Source organism: Monodelphis domestica, chromosome 6 (assembly GCF_027887165.1).
Source record: "Monodelphis domestica isolate mMonDom1 chromosome 6, mMonDom1.pri, whole genome shotgun sequence".
Lineage (NCBI taxonomy): Eukaryota > Metazoa > Chordata > Mammalia > Didelphimorphia > Didelphidae > Monodelphis > Monodelphis domestica.
The window spans coordinates 35,179,747-35,200,535 of NC_077232.1; the positions used below are offsets into that span (position 1 = coordinate 35,179,747).

The window sequence follows — 20,789 nt, forward strand, 5'->3', positions numbered from 1 at the left end:
TCAATAGCAATCAAGATAAATAACTACCTCAATATCTAGAAGTTGATTAGGACAATGTTAATTACAGGTGGCTATCTCAGTGTAGAGTACGAGGAAGACCAAGCATTGAACTAACATCATTCTTTCTCTGGGAACATTAAGAAAAAGAAAGATGTTAAGTATGGTATATGTTATGTAGAGGGAAGATATGGATCAAAAAATTGTAAATGACTTTAATAGCTGATATTTTGAACTGCTTGGAGAATTTATTCTTCTCAGTATTTATATTCCAAGATATATATAAACTTTCCTGGATATAGGCAGTAAGATCTGTTCTACTATCTTTTTTCTTAATTCTCTTTAAGACATCTACTCCAAATCTCTCAACATAATTTTACTTTGGGGAATATATCAGTTTTATTTTATGTGTACATACATGCATGTGTGTGCTTATTTTTGCATGCATATGAGTAAATATGTGTTTCTGTCTAGGTATATCTGTGTGTGTGTATATATATATATATATATATATATATATGTAGAGGCATTGTGGTAGAAGGAATAGAGTTTTGTACTTGGAATTGGGAAGGTCTGTTTTCACATCTTACTAGCTCAGTATAATGTGGGAGATGAGGTAGAATGGGAATACTTGCAGTTGTAAAAAGGTTTGACTTAACAAGGAGAAGGGCTTCCTCTTCATATAAGATGGTGTGAAAGAATGTGGCAGAAGATATTTGAGTGATGGAGATGAAGAGGAAAAAAAGAGGGAATTCTTGGTTAATTGAATCATTTTTCAATGAAATATAAGGATCAGTTATTATCTAAAGGGTATTGGAAGGATAGGTTTGGGGAGGCTTGAGGATGACTGAGGTTTAGAAAAATCTGTGGTGAATCAAGTAGGAGTTTATCAGTGAAATATAAAAGAATTGCTCTGTTTCAATGAGGGCCTCAGATTATATATAAATTTATAGTAGACCAAGGAAGCATTTTTAATTATTCTTTTCCTATCTTCATTTAGCAATTACATAGGGAAGGATCCAAGTCAATGGCTTTGGATTTGGGGTCATCTAAAGTTGAGATTTTTCAGGGCAAGATTGGTGGTATAATATGAGGCCAAGCAACTCAAGAGAAGAGGGCAGAGTAGGGTTGAACTGACTTAATAAGAGGTCAAAGTAGAGAGGAAAAAGCAGGTGGTTTGGTATGATGACTCAAGGGTTTAAAGGATGTAATGAGGACAAAAACAGAATTCAGGACTGCAAGGTAGAAGGGGAGGTGAAATTATAGTAGATTGATCAATAAAAAAGTTTTAGAGTTCACAAACATGGACTTAGAGTAAAATATAAATACACAGGAAATGACTAACTTGTTATATGATGACACTGAGGTGCGACAGGTAGTCAGTCAGCCTTAAATTGACAGTAGAAAGCTAAAAACACTCCCTCCCAATATGTTGTTTGGGTCGACCCCCTTTGTGAAATTCTGAAAGGACAAAGACAAGAATCCTATATGATAGTAAGGTTTTGAGCAAGTCATGATTTGTACCATTGAGCAGAATATTCCCATCATTGATATCACAAATTCAATGACATATTTGAGTATGATATAGACATACATGAGAGAATATATAATTCTTAGTAATCACTATGATTTGCATACTTATTAATTCATATGTCTGAATAATGAATGAATGAATGAAATAGGGCTGAGAAACATGGGAAAACAGAATCTCTGGAAAATCATGACAAGACCCATTATAGGTGGGTGTGGGTAAGAGTCTATATCAAATGACTCATAGACAACAAATGGCATAGCATATAGAGAAATTACTGGGATGTATGAACAAAAGATATTGATAAAATTTTATGAAACAAAGCATAACAGAAGAAAGGAAGAAAAGAAGGAAATGAATATGTAAGGAATTTTGGCAAGCAAGGAAAAGCTCTGCATATACATACATAAATACATACAGTACTATGAATACATACATATATAATACTATATATGTATATATTTATTATATGTGCATGTATATGCATGCATATGTATTTATAAAATTATTTTTACTGAAGCAAAAGCTAAAGTAGGAATCTCTCATATGGGGGCCAGTATTCCTGATTATATCAGACACAGAAAAGTTTTCTAAGATAATGGAATAGAATAGAGAGCAGGTTCCTATCAAATCCTTAAAGTGAAGTTCCTGGAATAATGGGCTCATCTCTAGCTATTATTTTGTGATTCCACCCCCCCTGACCCTCAGCTGATCTAGCAGACTTTTTTGGGCTCCAGTCTACCACCATCATACTGTAGCTCATGAATATTTTATTGTCATTCATTGCTGTTTGACCATCAGAGTATCCAGTTGAACAAGGGTGGGGTGTTTAATCCCTGTGCTGATTCCATTTTAAAACATGAGGGAGAAATTATGAGGATGAATTCATCTCAAATTGACATCTACATAAAAATGTCTCTGTTACAAGGACTATGGACTGTGTTTCATCTCTGCCAGTAGAGACACAGAGAGAAACAGAGACAGAGGTAGGGAGAGAATAATTTTGTTGATTGCAAATTATTACTAAACTGCTACTGTGTGATTATTGACCTAAATTTATGTCCCCCTTCTGGCAAATTCAGCATCCTTGATTTTTCTTTAACCAGTGCAGCAGGAGACCAAAGGTGATGTCTTTTGGTTCCTTTTTGTAGGTGCTGAGAGCTTCTTCTGCAAATGCCCCCAATCCTTTTTTTGCTACCTTGGGCTAGATTGGGAAGATCAGAATCTCTTTGATAAGGTAAGTTTCCTGAATGCATGTACAAAAACATACATTTACATTCTGTATACTGAGATGTCTTCACCTGTGGCAAGGAGAGTGAGCACTCCACTGTGGTTAGAAAAGGAAGAACTTGGATGTTAGAGCCTTTGAATTCTGATCTCAGCTCTGTTACAGATGTCTAGTGCCATTTGGTGAATGTCTCAATGTCTTGGTGCCTCAGTTTATTAGCCTTTCCAAAGCAATTAACAAAATCCCCATTGTCCATCTCACAAGATTAATATGTGTACAAAAGGAGAGAGTGAGTAAAATACTCAGATACTCAAACAAATGAATGATTTTAAGGGTATTGGCATTCCTTCCAACAACACCCATGGTCTGCACCTTAGCTAACTCTTCCCCATTAATTCAAAGCAAAATGTCCGAAGCATCTTCCATTTTCTCTTAACACCATAGGAATATCCAGGAATCACACAGGCCCTCCTTACTCTTGTCATGTAACTATCCTATCTTCATTTTAATTCAGACTTCACTTTGATGATACCATTGGTGGATTACTTCAAAAACATAGAGGATTATTAAAATACAAAGAAATTCCCCTAATGTTTTACCCTTTCACATTATTGCATTGATAATGACTCTGGATTGTCAAAGGTTATTTCAACAAAGAAAAGGGACAAACAAATTCTACCAAGAATGAAAGATTTCAAGCACAAACTTGGCAACAGATGATCATCTAAGTGTTAGCCTATCTACTAAGTGAAGGGTTCATTAGCAGAGGTTTAACCACCAACCACCAACAGATGTTCTTTTCAGTTGTGTTGACTTATGAGATCGATCATCTGCTAATGGGGAGTTTGGTATCTGTATTAGATTTACACCGAAATCAGGGTTTGGAGATGTGTTTTGAGAGGCAGCAGGGAGAGAAGGCTGACTGAAATCTGAAATACATGGGTTTGAAGTCCCACAATTGGCAGATGTTGGCTATGTGATCCTGGGCAGAATATTTAATCTCTCACTAATCTAAATATCTGTCTAAGACTGTAAATTATAGAGAAGGCATGAACCTGTATGGATAAAGAAATTACCCATTATTAATCAAATCAGATTCAATTCCTATTTTTAATGTTTTAGAACACTGAATAGGAATGATCAAATACCTAATTGAATTCAATGATTTGAGTTTGAGTGTTTGAAATTTTAAGAATCACTGTTTTGATTTTAATGTCATCTTATTGCCTTGGTTAAGAGATCACATAACATTTGATGGATTCACTCCCAAGCCAAAAGGGTCTCTGGTTGGTGCTTCTGTGATAAAATGTTCTTTTATTGAGATAATTCTTTTATTGCAGGATATTGGTTATTTCTCATGATTCTTTTGGGGAAAGTATTTCTAGATCTATGATTTCATTAAATTGCAAGGGATCTGGAATTATAATTTCATTAGATTGTGAGATTTTTGGGGACAGGGATTCTTTCATCTCTATTTGTATCCCTATCACATAGCACAGCACCTAGTAGGCATTTAATAAATTTTTATTGAGTTGAATTTTGGAATTGTTGATAAGGTAGCCTCGCTTAATCAAAAGAGCACTGGATTTCACATTACATTGTCATGTCAAGTTGAGGCAACAGGCATTTATGAAGTATATGCTGTTTGTCAGGTACTATGCTAAGTCTTCAGGTTTTGAAGAAAGACAACATTATGTATGCTTCCTACCTCTCTTACATTGATTAACTGTGCAACCTTGATCAAGTAACTTCAACTGACTGGTCCTCACTTTCTCATCTGTTAAAGAAAGGGGTTGCTATAAGAGATGATGAGCAGGATGGTTTCAGAAAAAGCTGGAAAGAGCCACATGAATTAGAGTAAAATGAGCTGAAATGGAAGAACATTGTCCACAGAATATTCTACAATGATCAAATGAAAGATTTAGCTACTCTCAGCAGTACAATAATCCAGGACAATTCTGAGGGACTTATGACAAATAATGTTATCCTCCTCCAGAGAAAGAACTATTGGAATCAGAGGCAGATAAAGCATACTATCTTTCACATTAGTCCATTTATGGTTTTTATTTTGGAGTTTTTGATTCTGTATGAATATTATTTTACAGAAATGATCAATATGGAAATATTTTTGCATAATAATACATGACTAATCTAGGGGAGGGGAAAAAGAAGGGATTGGATTAGACAGCCTCAGGAATCCTGTCTAGTTTTACACTTACAAGACAGAGCTCCTTGGGTTCCTGAAGATCAATGCCAACCATAGATTTAGAAGAGGTAGAGACTTTTGTTGTTAAGTCTTTTCATTTGTTTTTGACTCTTCCTGACTCCATCTGGGGTTGGTTTTCCTGGAAGAGATACTGGAGTGATTTTGCCATTTCCTTTTCCAGCTCATTTTACAGATGAAAAAACTGAGACAATCTGGGTTAAGTGTGTTGCTAGAGTCACATAACCAGTATATGTCTATGGCTAGATCTGAAATCAGGAAGATGAGTCCTCCTAGCTGCCTGCTAAAGACCTGAGACCATTTAGTCCAATTCCTTCATTTTATAGTAAGTAGTAACCTCTTAGTGCCCCAAGGAAATTTCTGAAATGTATAAGTGTAACTGGGAGATATAGTCCCCCAGCATACAGTTTATTTTAAACACACAATAGCCAAATGATGGCCACATTAAGGGGAGCAAAGTGCCCTGAATCAGAGAGGTGAAAAACCTGTTATACTCTGCTTTGATCTGTCCAGTTCTTTCTGACTCCAAAGCCAGCTCTCTTCCTTCTATTGTATCCTTGCTCTTGGTTACATCTGAAGAAGACAATACTAAGAAGAGTCACTGTTACTGAAGCTGAGATGTGTGATCAATTTAGTCAATAAGCTTTTATTAATTGCCTACCATACTCCATGAACAAGAACAAATAGAAAACAATATGATGAGGACAAAGTACACATATACAAATTTATACAAAAATACATATGAACCTAAAAGATGGAACTTGGAGAGATTTGGGGGTACTAGAAGCTAGGGTGTGGGGAAGGAGACCAGGAAAGGCTTTGTGTTAGAGATGCTGCTTGAGCTGAGGTTTGAAGGAACTGGAGTATTTCAAGGTTGAGACCACCAGTTGATAAGTGAAATACCAGAGGAAATATTTATGTGACTCAATTTCATCGTATTATTTTTTCCAAATAGAGAGAAGGGTACATGTGTAAGCAGGTATAACTTGAGTAGGTTTTTACTTTGTTTTGTTGTTACTGATTGTTGGTGCAGAAGTTACTACACAGAAGAGCTAGTGTGCGAAATTCGGTCTGATGCCAAGTATGTATGCTTGTGTTTATTTACTTTGCTTGTTGGTCAATGGATCAACTTAGTCATAAATGGTTATTTTCATTGTATTAAGGATCGTATTATCCTGTCCACTCTACAAGCACAATGGGCCAATCAGAATGAATAACTGGGGGAGAAAACCAACAAAATTACTAGAAATGGCACTTAGATGTCACCAGGGGCTTCTTTTCCATAAAGAAGAGTTCAGGCAATGTGGAAGGCTGGAAAGAACACAGAGTCTGTACTCAAGAGGACCTGAGATTAAACCCTAACTCTGCCATCTACTGCTTTTATGACCTTAGGCATGTCTTTTCCCCTCTCTCGTCCTCAACACCACCCCATCTGTAAAAATAAGAGGAAGGAGGTCATGCTTGATCTATAAATTCTCTAGGAATTCTAAATCTTATTACCCAATGATTCTGGTCATTGTAGCAATGAGGCATCTAATTTCTTACAAGATAGAAGAATTGAGAACTTCCTTTAAGGCTCAGCTCCTGTGAATTAACCCTCCCCTAGAGACGGTAACCCTAACATTCCTGCCAGAGGCTTTTTCTAGACCTATTTACCTTTTATTTCCAAGCTTTTCTTAGGTGCTGACTACTTATGTGACCCAAAGTTCTACAGGGATCTTCTCTGAGATCATCTCCTCTTCCATAAGATGGAGAGGACAAGGCTATCCGTTCCACAAGGCAACTGTAAGAACCAAGTGTGTAATAAACATAAAATAGTTTGCAAACCTTAAAGCACCATATTAATGAGAATATAGACATTAAAAGAGAGGGAGTAATATGGAACAGGCATTTAGCACCTATTAAGTGGTCAGCACTGGGCTAAATGCTTTACAGCCTTTGATCTTCCCAGCATCCCTGAGAAGTAGGTAGTATTATTATCATCCATATTTTAAGTTTAGGAAATTGAGGCAAATAGAGATTAAATTATCTACCCAGTGTCACATAATTAATAAGTTTCTCAGGTTGGATTTGATTTCAGGTCTTCTTGAACTCAGTACTCTATCTACTATGGTACCATGTAGATGCATTATTGAGTGATAGCATTTTATATATATATATATATATATATATATATATATATATATATATATATATATATGTCTGTTCTTTGAATCCCAAGCATCTATCACAGGATGTTTGTATATAAAAGGTATTATATACATGTGTATTTTTTGGTTTTGTTGTTTATTTTTTAAGTTCGAGTGATTAGATGGTAAAAAAAAGGAGTGTTAAAGGAGCATCTTAGTGACACAATCAATAAACTGATGGTCGAAGGGTCAGGAAAACCTGAATTGGATGTGCCCTTAGACACTTTCTAGCTATGTAATCCTGGGTGGCAAGAAACTATCTCAGTCACTTCAGCTGTAAAATGGGGGTCCTAATTATAGATCTAAACTCTCAAGGTTGTTGTGAGAATCAAATAAGATATTATTTGTAAGGTACTATAATTACTGCCATTTTATGGTGGAAGAAACTGAGGCAAAGATAATCTAAGCGACCCAGAGCCACAAGGTGACTAAATGTCTGAGTCAAGATTTAAACTCAGGTTTTCCTGATTCTAGTCTAAATGATCTATATGCTGCCTCACCTACCTGTTTCTATCCAGAGGAATTTAGGAGATTCTAAAGTTATTATAGAATCATGTATTCAGGTTAGGTCATAAAACATGATCCCTATATCCTGCCCACCCTAAAAAAGATACAAATGTACACACATACTTTTTTTTGCTTATTTTCATCCTCTTCCAAACCCCTCAGAACACTGATAAATGTCATCCTCTTAACATATGTCAGACAGCTAAATGAAAAGAAAGAAAAAAAATCTAAGAAAGATGGGATCACTTAGCCAGACAGAAATGACTTAAATAGATACTTCCTGGGGAATTTATTTCAAAACTTGTGAATCTATTTATTGGGTTTCTGGGCAATAAGAAATCATGCAATAAAATCAAGCTCTAGTAAACCCTCTAACCTTAATTTTGCTTGAAGATTGGTCCTTTCCTTAAAAATAAATTCAAAACAATCTTTGGAGCTAGTGAGTAGCATGAACCACAAATAGTCATAGAAGAAATCACCTAAGCTATGGCCTAGAAGGGCATTGTGTTGTGGTGGATAATTTGCTCAATGTGGAGTCAGAGGAACTGGGTTTCCAATCCTCATTCTGTCTTTAATTTCCATGTGTCCTTAGACCAATCATTCCACTTCTCTAGAACTGAAATTATTCATCTGTCAAACAAGCAGGTTGGGATAGATGATATTTGCAGTTTCTTCCTGTTCAAAATCTTGGGTGATATGACCCCATTTTGTTATTATTGTTGTTGTTAACTCATTAGTTCTTTTGGGGAGCAAACAGTCTGACAATGACTGAAGTCAGAGTGGGGTTTACTAGACAGCCTCTCATGCCCCTTCCATCCTGATTCTCATTAATATACGGAAAACAAAACTCTTTAAATTGAAAGCAAAAAGCTTGCTCCAATTGGTTGTGTGAAAATACTGGCCTCATTTGAGGTCTTTGAGCCTTTATATTCTGAGAAGATTTGCTAGGGCTTTTCCAAAGTTCAAATTAAATTTCTTTGTTACCAATTGCCAGGCAAAGAGTATCTTTTAAGGCTTTGGAAAAGTGTTTCAAAAGGCAGAGCAATAGGTTGGCCCAAGAAAAGTCCCAGATTCCTGGACCAGGTAACTGTTTTACATATGAAAAGCAAAACCCTGCATTTATAGATGGATTCAGTGCCTATTTTTGACTTGCATTTTAATTTAAAAAGAGGGAGAAGGGTACTATTTGGGAAACCTTATCTACAAAGTAAACCCATTAATTTTTTTTAAAGGAGATAAATAAAAACAAAACACCATTCAACCCACAAAGCAAGGTGAACTAGAGGATGCGTCCCTATTAGTACATTGCAGAGAAATATGTGATAAAAATATTCCTTGTACCTATTAAAGCTGGGTCCATATTAATGCTGCACAATTTGTTGGGCATGGAAGATTGCATGAATGTAATGCCTTGAGTTGTCTTAAGATGACTCTGTGCCCAAAGCCCTTTACATTCTGACCCTGATGTTCTTCCCCAAGTTTAATGCACATTATTGCTCGTTTTCACACTCTACAATTCTGCCAAATGGGCTTGCTGTTCTTCACACACTCTTGTCTCCAGACCTCCAAACTTGCCATACCACATGGCAGGAATACACTCCTACCATACTCTGAGTTTTGGGATTATTCCTTCAAAACTTAGCTCAGGAGATACCTTCAATATGAACATGCCCCTGATAGCCCAGATGCCAGAGCCCTCCTTCAATGGACTTGCCTTCTATTAATTTTACAGATCCTTATTTAGGTCATTTCCCCTTAAAATCCTTGACACCAGGCTCCAATTCATTTTGCTTTTGCCCCAAGATTTCAGAGAGCCTAATTAAAGCAGATACTTAATAAATATTTATTGCTTGGCAGATTATAAATTTGGTCCTATTAAATAAGGCTCATGGACTCTTGGGATCACATACCTGCTTCTACCATTCACAAAGAAATGCTTAAGTTTTCAGATTCTGTGTTTACCCATCTTTTGTCCTCTTCCTATAAAACACACACTCTGGTGCATGTACACACTCAAACACAAAATGGCTTATAGACAAAGAAAAAAAAGTTCTGTAAAATAATATTGATGAACATTAATTTCTCCCCAAAGCTAAGCACAATGCTTGGCACATATTAATTAGGTAATTAATAAATGCCCCTTACGCTGTACCTGAGAAGTCAGAGAAGTTATAGCTAACTTTTTAAGGGGTCTCTAAGACCACCCAAGAGGGCAACCATTAGAGTTGTCCTGGTCTTTGTCTTGCTCTAGCATTCAGCACCTTAGGAGAAAAATAGACTTCACAGCAGAGCATGTTTATAGAGTCCCTTGGACAACGTGGAGATCAAATCAGTTAATACTTAAAGAATTTAACTCAGACTATTGACTAGAAGGTCAAAGACAGAAGCAGAACCATAAATACTTTGGCCACATAATGGGGGGAAAAAGCAGATTTCATTGGAAAAGACCCAGATGTTGGAAAGATTGAAGGCAAAAAGAGAAGCAACCAGTAGAAGATGAAATGGAAAGAGAGTGTCACAGTGGTGGCAACAAATATGAATTTGGACAGACTTAGGGAGGCAGGAAGGGATAGAAGAGCCTCATATACTGTATACCATGGATCACAAAAAATTGGACATGACTGAACAACTGAACTAGAACAAAATGTTGATGAGATCTAGGTGGGTTATATTTTAATTATGAAACATTTTGTGGGCAGGCTGATTTTTGGAAAGGTTTTGTGAAGGATATTAGAGCGGAACTTGAGGACCTAAGTAGGTAGATATTTCTAGATTGAGAGTAAAAGCATATATTTCTCAAACGCTTTTTAAAGTATAAACTAGAAGGAATGCCTTCATTGAGGATCCAGTTCTGCAGGGAAAACAAATATTTCCTTCAATATGTTTCTGTGTGGATCTTACATTTTGAAAACAACAGCATGCAACATGGAACCAATACAGTCTGTAAAGGACCAGCCCTGCCTTGAAATTGGGAAAGGGTATTTAATTCTCATTTGCTTATCTTCTTGCTGTAATGCTTTAGGTTTTCCTAGCTTGGTTAATTCATTGGGTTGTACCTTGATGCTGGTTTCCACTCAACTTTCACTTCTAGTGACCATTTCCTCAATGTCTAATCTGGCTTACTCTCTCACTTACTCTTCCTCCCCTATCCTACCTCTCCTTTTGGCCAGGTGATTCTCCTTCTTGACCTGCCATTCTGAAGATTTCCTTCTTTAATGATTAAGCCAGTAAAGTCCCTACTTTTCCTCTCCTAACCTGTTGCCATGTCTAACTATCCCAAGTTCTAATCATCCTATTTATCAATATCTGCATGCTGAGATTTCCCATCTTGGACCAGAGAAAGAAAAGTCTTTGGCTAAAAATCCAGGTCTCCAGCAGATAGCTATTTAGTATTAATTTTTTGGTATGAAATAATTTCCTATTTAAATCTAATTATAATAACTCTAGGCAGAAAGAAATATTTTAGAGATTTAAGTTATGCTTTCTAAGCTCATTAATATATCTTTTAAAATATTATATTGAGAAATATCATGATAATAGGAATTCAAAACTAGTCTGAAGTCAATGTAATATAGTCAGTGAATTATCATATCATGTTCAGACCATCTATCCATCTATCCATTAATATATATCTCTAAGACTGTTTTCAGAGTCAAGAAAATATACAATCAAGTTCTGCCTTTGGAACTATGACCCTGGGCAACTCACTTAACCCCAGTGTGTCCACAGATGATTCGATTGCTTGATCTCATAAATTATCAATAAATTACAATCTAAATCATTAGAGGGTGTTTTCAAATATGAGTTTCATCACATCAATGGAATATCACCTCCAGACCACACAGCCAGCCATACAGACACATGTCTGTGTAATATATAATATATATATATATATATATATATAATGTAATATATCCAGACAACCACTCCAATGAATCTGTTATCTCAATGATACAATTACTTCCTCTAATGGTATAGAATCAACCCTTCCCCTTTTCCCATCCCTTATGTTTTTTTTTAACCCAATATAACTCTTATTCATATTTTCCCTCAAATCCTCTTAAAGGATCCATTCAACATGCTGGGGGCCTCTTGACATTATGTAGGTAACAAAACAACCCACAGACTGTCCATCTGTTGTCCCTTGCTCTCTCTGCATGATCAGCCTACCTCCTTTCCTAGTTATACATCTCTCTGAGAGTATCTTTTTTTGCACACAATTTGTCATTGCTAATGGTGTTGCATGATTTGCAAAGTAAGGTGAAATAACACCCTCCTTTTTTCCATTAAAAGTTACTCTGAATACTACAGATTTATGAAAAAGGCATAAACTGCTTAGCATAAGAGATGCACATGAACACTATTAGTCAACAAATTTCCAGGGCAAATAAATGATGACACATTTAAACAAAGAAGAGTCATAAGAGAAATATTAGCTGATAAGATCATTGAATTTGCTTGATTCCAGAGTCAGAAGGAACTTTGGAGATCATTCCAATTGAAAGTCATAAATGCCTACTATGTATCAAGGCAGTATGCTAATCACAAAGAAAGAAAGAAGAATGAAATTAAATAATTTGCCCAAGGGCAAACAGGGATTCACTAAATGGCAGGGCTGGGTTTTGAATAAATATAATTGCTAGCATTCATATGGCTCTTTAAAGCTTAGAAAATACATATATTACCTAATATGACAACAATCCTTTGATTTCCATACTTCCATGACCCCATAGTCAGCTCAGTATTTTGGTGTCTCAATATCAGATCAGCCCTTAAGAAGGGTATTAAAAACAGTGATGAAGCATGCTCCCCCTCTCCTGACAGAATGGTAATGTATTCAAGATATAGAATGTCAAATAGTTTTTTAGACATGAACAATATGGGTATTTGGTGTTTTTTTTTCTTTACTATATTTGTTATAGGTTTTTTCTCTATATTTTTTCAATGATGGATAAGGTAGGAGGCAGAAAAAAAATAAATTTCATTAGCTGAAAAATTTTAATTTAAAACATTGAAGTTTATGAAAAAGCTAAAAATCATGCAGTGGTCAGCCTAAGTGGTAAAGGACCTGGTATCTATTTTATATGAGAATCATGTAAAGGAATTGGGAAATTTGTCCTGGAAAGAAAAGGGGGTGGGGCTGGGAAGATAGGAAGTAATAATCTTCTAATATTTGAAAAGCTTGAAAATAGAGAAATAAAATCTATTCTGCTCCATCCCATAATTGGGAAGGATAGTAGAAGTTGCAAATAAGCAAATATAAACTGAAAGTCAAGGAGAAGGAAAGAGAGGGAGAGAGGGAGAGAGGGAGAAAGAAATAAAAGAAAAAGAGAGAAAGAAAAAGAAAGAGAGAGAAAAAGTGAGAAAGAAAGAGCAAACAAAGCCTCCTAATGATGAAAGTAATCAAAAATGAAATGGTCTATCTCAACTGGAAAGTGTTCCCTCTCTACTGGAGGTCATCAAGCTTAGGGTGGATGACCATTTATACTGTTTGTCAGGCCAGACAAATTTTTTTTTTGGACAGTGGGTTGGATTAAATGGCCATAAGGTCTCTTGTAACTCTGAAATTCTGTGATGACCACCTATCTGTCATTGAGGTATTAGCACTCTGAGTCACCAGAGGAAAGATAGGACTAACAGTAAGGAAATCATAGATCTTTGAAATATTTTTAAAAATGGGACAGAAGAAAGAACCATAGTTGGAATAAGAGGAATTATCCCAACTCTCCTACCTAATATGGATAGATGGATAGATGGATGGATGACTTTGGCCAAATTGCCTAGAATACAGCTTCCTCAATTCTAAAAAGAAGATACTGGATTGATGATCTTGAAATTCTCTTCCACCTTTGAATCAAGATTCTAAACATGTTAAATAGTTGGAAAACAGTGTACAGTGTGAGGTTCAAGGCAGGTGGTGATTAGTACTATGCTAAACATTTTATAATTAATATCTCATTTGATCCTCAGAACAATTTTGTTGTTCATTTCAGTCATGTGTAACTTCATGACCCCATTTGGGATTTTCTTGGCCAAGATATTGGAATGGTTTGACATTTCCTTCTCTGGTATATTTTACAAATGAAGAACTTAGTCAAAAAGGTTTAACTGACTTGCCCAGGGTGGCATAGATAGTAAGTGTCTGAGGATGGATTTGAACTCAAGATGAGTCTTCCTGACTTCAGGCTCAGCACTCTGTACACTGTGCCCTCTAGCTCTCTTCAGTGCTGTTATTATCTCCATTTTATAGACCAGAAGACCAAAGTAAACAGTGGTTAAGTGACTTGCTCAAGGGCACACCGTCAGTGAGTGTTCATAGCTTGATTTGAATTTGGGTCGTCTTCATTCCAGACCTGGTGCTCTATCTTCTGTTCCACCTAGCTCCTCCCAGTAATAATAAGTTAGTATGCTATTCTCTGCACCACCACCACCACTCCATGCCATTGGCTTCATTTTTTAAAGGTCGATGCCAGTGCTGGGAATTTCTAATTACATGGTTATTGGGTGGAGGGTTTTAGAGGCTTTCAGTTTATTTAATATCACCACCACCATCCACACAGGCACAGGGAAATCCACATCACAGAACACCATGTAAAAAGTTTCTCTGCCAACTTATTGAGGTTGACCTTTTCTCTACATCAATGAGACAATAAGGAGAATATCCTGGGTGCCCCTCTTTCATCTGATAAATATAAACTCCCAGGGTAGAATGTTAATTCAATTATTATATAAATCTTGCAAAAGTTTTCATTTCTTTTTTTAAAACTTTCTTTTTTTTGCCTTAGTAACAACTTTAAGACATAAGGGCAAGGGCTAGGCAAAGAAGGTTAAGGGTCCTGCCCACAGTCATACAGCTAGAAAGTATCTGAGGTCATACTTGAACCCACATCTTCCTAATTTCAGATCTTGTGCTCTAGACACTGTTCAACCTTGCTGCTGTAGCCTTCAAAGGATGACTAGAGAGAGGAAAAGTAGGTGATTAAAGCAAAAGACTTAGAGAAGAGTCCTAGCTCCTCTCACTTACCAGAATATTTTTGGCCAAGGCACTGAATTTGTTTGAACCTTAATATTCTCATCAAGTAAAGAAAATAATCCCTGATCTGTCTGCCTCACTCACAGGGTTATTTTGACAATCAAATGTTACATGAGATATGAAAGTACTTAATCACCAGTTAAAACCTATATATATGTAAGATGATATTATTAAAATTATAATTGACTTTGTTTCTACACTCAGAAAAAAGTGGCAAACAAAGGCGAATTACATAGATAAATTCAAGTGATAACTCTCCTACTCCCTGAACAACATTTTCCCTCAATTATCTAAGTGTTCCTTACAAAAATTATTTCAGACTTGTATTTGGGGATTAATTATATTCATTCTCATTATCATATTTAGCAATATTTAGTATAGACACAACTTCAACTATATATACACAAATCTATATAAAAAATACATTTATACACACATATATGTATGCATGTCTATGTATATTCCCATTTCTTTGCTTAACTCCTCCCATTGCACAACTGGAATTTTCTGAATGATGATAATGATTATATCACTACTGATGTTGATAGTAATAAATAGCATTTTTATATGAAACATCTAAAAAATGCTTTACATGTTCATTCATTCTCTTTTCTAGCAACCTCATAAATTAGTAGCTGTCTTTGTCCCCATTATATAGATGAGGAAACTGAGGCACAGAGAGTTATAGTTAATTACCCAGGTTAATTAAGCTACTAAGTGTTTGCAGTTTGCACTTAATTTAAGGTATATAGACAGATTTTCTATTCCCCAAATAATTTTTCCCCTCTTTGTAATTACTCCCACTACATTATCATGAATTGTCAGAATGTACTGAAATTTTGTCCAGATCTAGAAACAGACTCAGAAAGGCTGAATAATTAGCTCAAGGATACACAACAATATAACATTTTTTCTGGGACATTCTTCAAGGATAAATACTGCATTAAAAAAAAAAAACTAGATCATAGCATACTAAAACTGGAGAGGAATTTAGAGACCATCTAGCCTAACTCCATCTTTAAAGATAAGAAATCAAGTCCTTATAAGAAGAAATGACTTGCCCACTATCTTACAGGTAAAGAGTGAAGCTAGCACTTGAACCCAGTTCATCTAAAACCAAATGCAGAATTTCCCATTTCAGCTCAGGTCCCTGTCTTCCTTCCAGGTGTTGGAGTACGCAACCTTAGAGGCATCCTCAATTCTTTGCCTTCATTCAACTCCCCATGCCCAATTAGTTGGCAATTCTAATTCCATAACATTTCTTGTGTTTCTCCTTTATTTCCGGATTTCCTCCCATTTCTCTTGGACTGTTTTGAGATAGCAATAGCATTCTAATCAGTTTACCCACCTTTTGTCTCTTCTTTAATCCATCTTCCTGACTATTTCAAAATTGATATTGCTAAAACAGATTTTTCCATGCTACTCTCCTAATCCAAAACTTTATGTGACTCCTGATGGTAAATAGGATAATATTTGAAGTCTTCACCCAAATTTCACTCACATCATGAGACATCTCTGTTTGCCAGCAGAGACAGGAAGAGAAGAGAGCCCACCTTGGGCAGAGACCCTTTAAATAATGATTTGCTCTCAGCCCAGGTGAGAAATCAGTGAGATTACAAAGCATTTTGGGGAAGTGGAGCAAGGACTTCTGAGGATTGAAGTCCTGGATTCAAGTCCATTTTTACAGCAGTTATAATCAAGCTGGTTTACTAGGAATTCCCTGAACAAGAACATCCATTTCCAGCCCACATGCTTTTTGCATAAGTAGTCCAATATTACTAGAATCCCTCTCTCCCTCTCCCCCCCCCCCACACACACACTCCTTTGTGTATACTTTGTACTTACTGATCTTTGTGCATGTTTTATTTCATAGTATAATGTAAGATCCTTGAGGTCAGAAATCATTTAATTTTTATCTCTGTATCCCCAGCACCTAACAGAATACCTGGCATATAGAAAGTCCCTAATAAATATTATTTTAATAATCAGTAAAGTGAATTAAACAAACTGAATTGAAGTTAATTAAATTGAAATGTATTGAATTGAATTTCCACTGATACAAAATTACTTGAATCTTTCAGGCAAGTTAAGAAAAACACAGAATTTTCTTTCATTTGACTCCAGGTTTATGCTGTTTTCAGTCATTTCAGTCCTGTCCAACCCTTTATGATCCCGTTTGTGTTTTTCTTGGCAGAGATACTGAAGTAGTTTGCCGTTTTCTTCTCCAGCTCATTTTAGAGAGGAGAAACTGAGGCATACAGGGTGAAGTGACTTGCCCAGGGTCATGCAGCTAATGCCTGAGGCAGGATTTGAACTCAGGATGTGTCTTTCTGACTCCAGCCCTGCTCCTCTATTTAACGTACCCCCTAATAGCCCAAGCGCATCGTGAATGTCATTCATGTTATTTATATGGATGGCAATAGTTTTGTCTCTTGTCAAACATCCAGGCTGACCTACCTGCAGAAACATCAGAGGAGAAAGCAAGCTACAAACCTGGGCCTGTTCTGTAGTTTTCCTTTGATGCTGTTTACTGATCTCACCCTGTTTGGGCAGTCACTGAGTTTTCCATGAATACTTGCTGACTTAACTGGGACAGCCAGGATAGTTTTCGAGAAGGGCAGAGTGTTCCTACTCCAGATGTGCTGATGGTCTCCTCTCTTACTTTGATCCAGAATTAGCTCTTCTCCCCCTCAGACTTGCTGTGTCCAAAGGAATAGTCTTTGAGTCAGAGAAGAAAGTAGAGAATGATAGCAAGAAGCAAACATTTCACCTTTAGCATATTGAAAATTCGTGTATTTGAGAGAGAGAGAGAGAGAGAGAGAGAGAGAGAAAGAGAGAGAGAGAGAGAGAGAGAGAGAGAGAGAGAGAAAGAGAGAGAGAGAGAGAGAGAGAGAGAGAGAGAGAGAGAGAGAGAGAGAGAGAGAGAGAGAGAGAGAGAGAGAGAGACAGGAAGGCAGAAAGAAACAGAGATTAAAATAGAGACAGCAAAGACATAGAAAGCACCCCAAACTCAGTTTCCAGGAGCTTTATCTCTGGGAAAGACACCTTTTTATCACTTCTATCAATCAGTCAGCTGGTACAATTAATCTGCATATCATGTTACAAGGAGTGCATCTCAGCTCCATTTTCTTTCTTTTTTTTTCTTTTTGTTCTCAGGGAAATTAATTCCTGCCATTTCCATTTGAAATTCTGTGGCATTTGACTATACAGGCATTTAGAGACACCCTTTAATGACTTGAAATTCTGTTTAATTGCATTGCTTGTCATCAGCACCCTAAGGAAAAGTGCTTTGGCTGCCAAACCCCCATAGTATCAAGAAATTCCATATGGGAAATTGCTTGCTATGGAATGGATGGGGGGTGGGATGGTGTCTTCTGTAATATTCAATAGCATTGAGTGATGTTGGCAGTTTGGTACTTACCACTTTCCCTGTCGTACTTTGCTGTGAACAGAACATTTGAACAAGTGTTTGTAAGATGTGTCATGGATTTAGTTTAAGACTTTGAGTAATCCAAAGAAGAAGAAAAAAGCTTGGAAAAAACAATATTATCTATAGTTCTAAATACAGAGTGATTAATCAACATGGACTATACACTGGAGATACGAATGCAAATGCCTTCCCTCAAGGAGCTCACGTTCTACTTTCTACTAAGCCTAGACAATTCTGTCTTCATTGACTACCTGAGAGAATATATGGGACCACTGCAACCCAGGTTCAAATGAAGTCTTCACAACTTTCAATCATCAGCCATTTGGCTGATGCCATTGGCTACATGCCAATCTATCCATTGGGTTTCAATTTTCACTTTTATTCTTGTTCAACCTGTTGAGTGTCCTTGGGTGGCATACCCCAAATAACAGAGTCTCAAAGTTTTAAGGTACTCCAGAGGGTCTTTAATTCAATGTATTTCTGAATGAGATTTCCCTCCACAGGATCTCTGACAAGTGGTTATCTAGCCTCCTCTTGAAGGCAGGTAGAGATGGATAAGTGGATTGGAAGAAGCAAAGGTGAGGGAGAAGTTTGCAACTAGGAGAAGGAAGGAATACCATTCACCAAGCAATCCTATGCCAACTTTTCACCTATCCAGTTAAGAAGCATTTTCCAAACATCAGAACTTCAAATTTATCACTACATTTCTCCCACTTTTGCCCTCTTTGGCCAAGTAAGACAGGTCTGACCTCCCTTCCACATGGCAGTCATTAAAATTCCTGAACATATATTTCTTCCCCATCTCTCTTCTTCCTGGATATACATCCTTCTTTCAGCTAATCCTCTTGAGCTATGGTCTCCAGTCCACTCACCATGCTAGAAGCATGGTAGTTTGTCAGTGTGATTCCAAAAATGTGACAATGACAAGTGAACACAATGCAAGAGCTCTGAACAGATCAGAGCAGAGTGTAGCAGGTTTATCACCTCTCTCATTCAGGGCACTTGACTCCTCTAAATGTGGCCATCATTTGGCTATTTTGTGTTTTTTTTAAAACAATGTATGCTGGGGGACTATATTCCCCAGCATTCCCTGCACTCCCAGGGTTCCCTTCTCTTTAGGTCCTGGCATGGGACTGGTCTATAAATGGACCAATCCCACACTGGGAGGGGGCTTTTTTTTTTTTGCAGGGCTTTGATGGGAGTACAGGAGGTTGTCAGAGCTCAGGCGACTTTTCCTCTGCTTTCACCCCCTTTTTTTCTCTACACTATCATGGAGACCTATTTACTGAGAACACTTGCAAAACATTTCAACTCCATTGTTCCCCACAGTAAAGTTATATTCAGTAATATTTTCTACATATTATGGCTATGAGGTTAATTCCTTAAACTGTAAGCTTTACATTTTTCTCCATTCAGTTTTCTCTTTTTTGATTCAATCCATCTTTCTAGCTCAGTAAATTCTTTTCATATTAAAAAATGTGTAAGCTGGATAGCTAGCATTTGTGAGGTTGTACTCGAATGTCCATCATATATCATGAAGGTGTATGTGTGTATGAATATATGTACATACATATATGTATAAAATACACATGTGTTTGTGTATGTTGGGGGGCTGTTTACAGTGATGATTGATGTCTCCAAATGTTTAAGTATCCTCTAGAACAGGATAAGATTCATTTGGTTTTGTTCATTTTTTATGTTATTCTCAAGGACATAACTGAGATCAATGAGGGAAAATTACAGAGATTCAGACTCTGAGATGGGGGATTTTCTAATAATCATCCAGCGATGAAATGTGTTGTTTCAGAAAGTGGTGAGATCCCCATCTCTTGAGATACTCAGGTATGGCTTGAGTGATAATTTGTGAACAATCCTCTGCTTTGGATGGAGGATTAGAGGTTAGGACTGTAGATTTTAATGTGGGAGATTGGAGTTTGAATACCATTCCAAACAAGTACTACCTGAAAACTGGCAAAATAGTAATTATAACTCATCAATTTTATCATCTGTAAAATAGAGGTAATATTTGCTTTATTGTCTACATAGTCATTGTTCAGAAAATGTTTTTCAAACGTGCAAAATTGTTTTCAAAATATCGATTGTTAGTAGTATTCCATCATTCCCAAAAATATAACGAATGCTATTATTCTTTGATTCTATGGTGCCATATTGGTGTAGGGTCATAGAACTGAAAAGGAAATTAAAGGTCATCTAATATAATCCCCACATTTTACGGATGAGAAAAATAAAGCTTGGAGAATTTAAGTGATTTATTTGGGGCCACATAGGTAGTGTGCAAATAGCAATTTGCTACACCTGAACTACATTTACCCAGCATCCTGTTAAGTTACATTCTCATTTTATATACAGAGGCTTGGAAGATAAATTTGGCTGAGACCCACGTGGGGCTCTTTTTGGAGTTTGGGTTTTTTGGTAAAGCGCAGCAGGTGTGGGTGTCTCTGGCTCTGAGCTCTGCTCACTTGGCTGAATTAACCCCTTTCTTACTCACTTTATTATTATTATTAAATTCTATATAATAAATACTTTGAGTATTTATTCATTTTTAATCTCACAGTAGCAAGAAACAGAGCCAATTATTTCAACCCAGGTCTTTTAGTTCCAAAATTACTGTTTGAGAAGATATAAATTA

At 36.6% G+C, this 20,789-nt stretch overlaps 1 protein-coding gene across 9 annotated transcripts in view; it reads left to right on the forward strand.

Moving 5' to 3' along the window:
• The window catches only part of LRRC4C (leucine rich repeat containing 4C), a 1,396,296-nt gene that overhangs the window by 1,158,675 nt on the left and 216,832 nt on the right, over positions 1–20,789 (forward strand). For all 9 annotated transcript variants that reach the window (XM_056801924.1, XM_056801923.1, XM_056801930.1 and 6 more), the window contains one exon: positions 2,680–2,765. The gene's annotated coding sequence lies outside the window, so the exon portion shown is untranslated. The remainder of the gene's footprint in view (positions 1–2,679; positions 2,766–20,789) is intronic.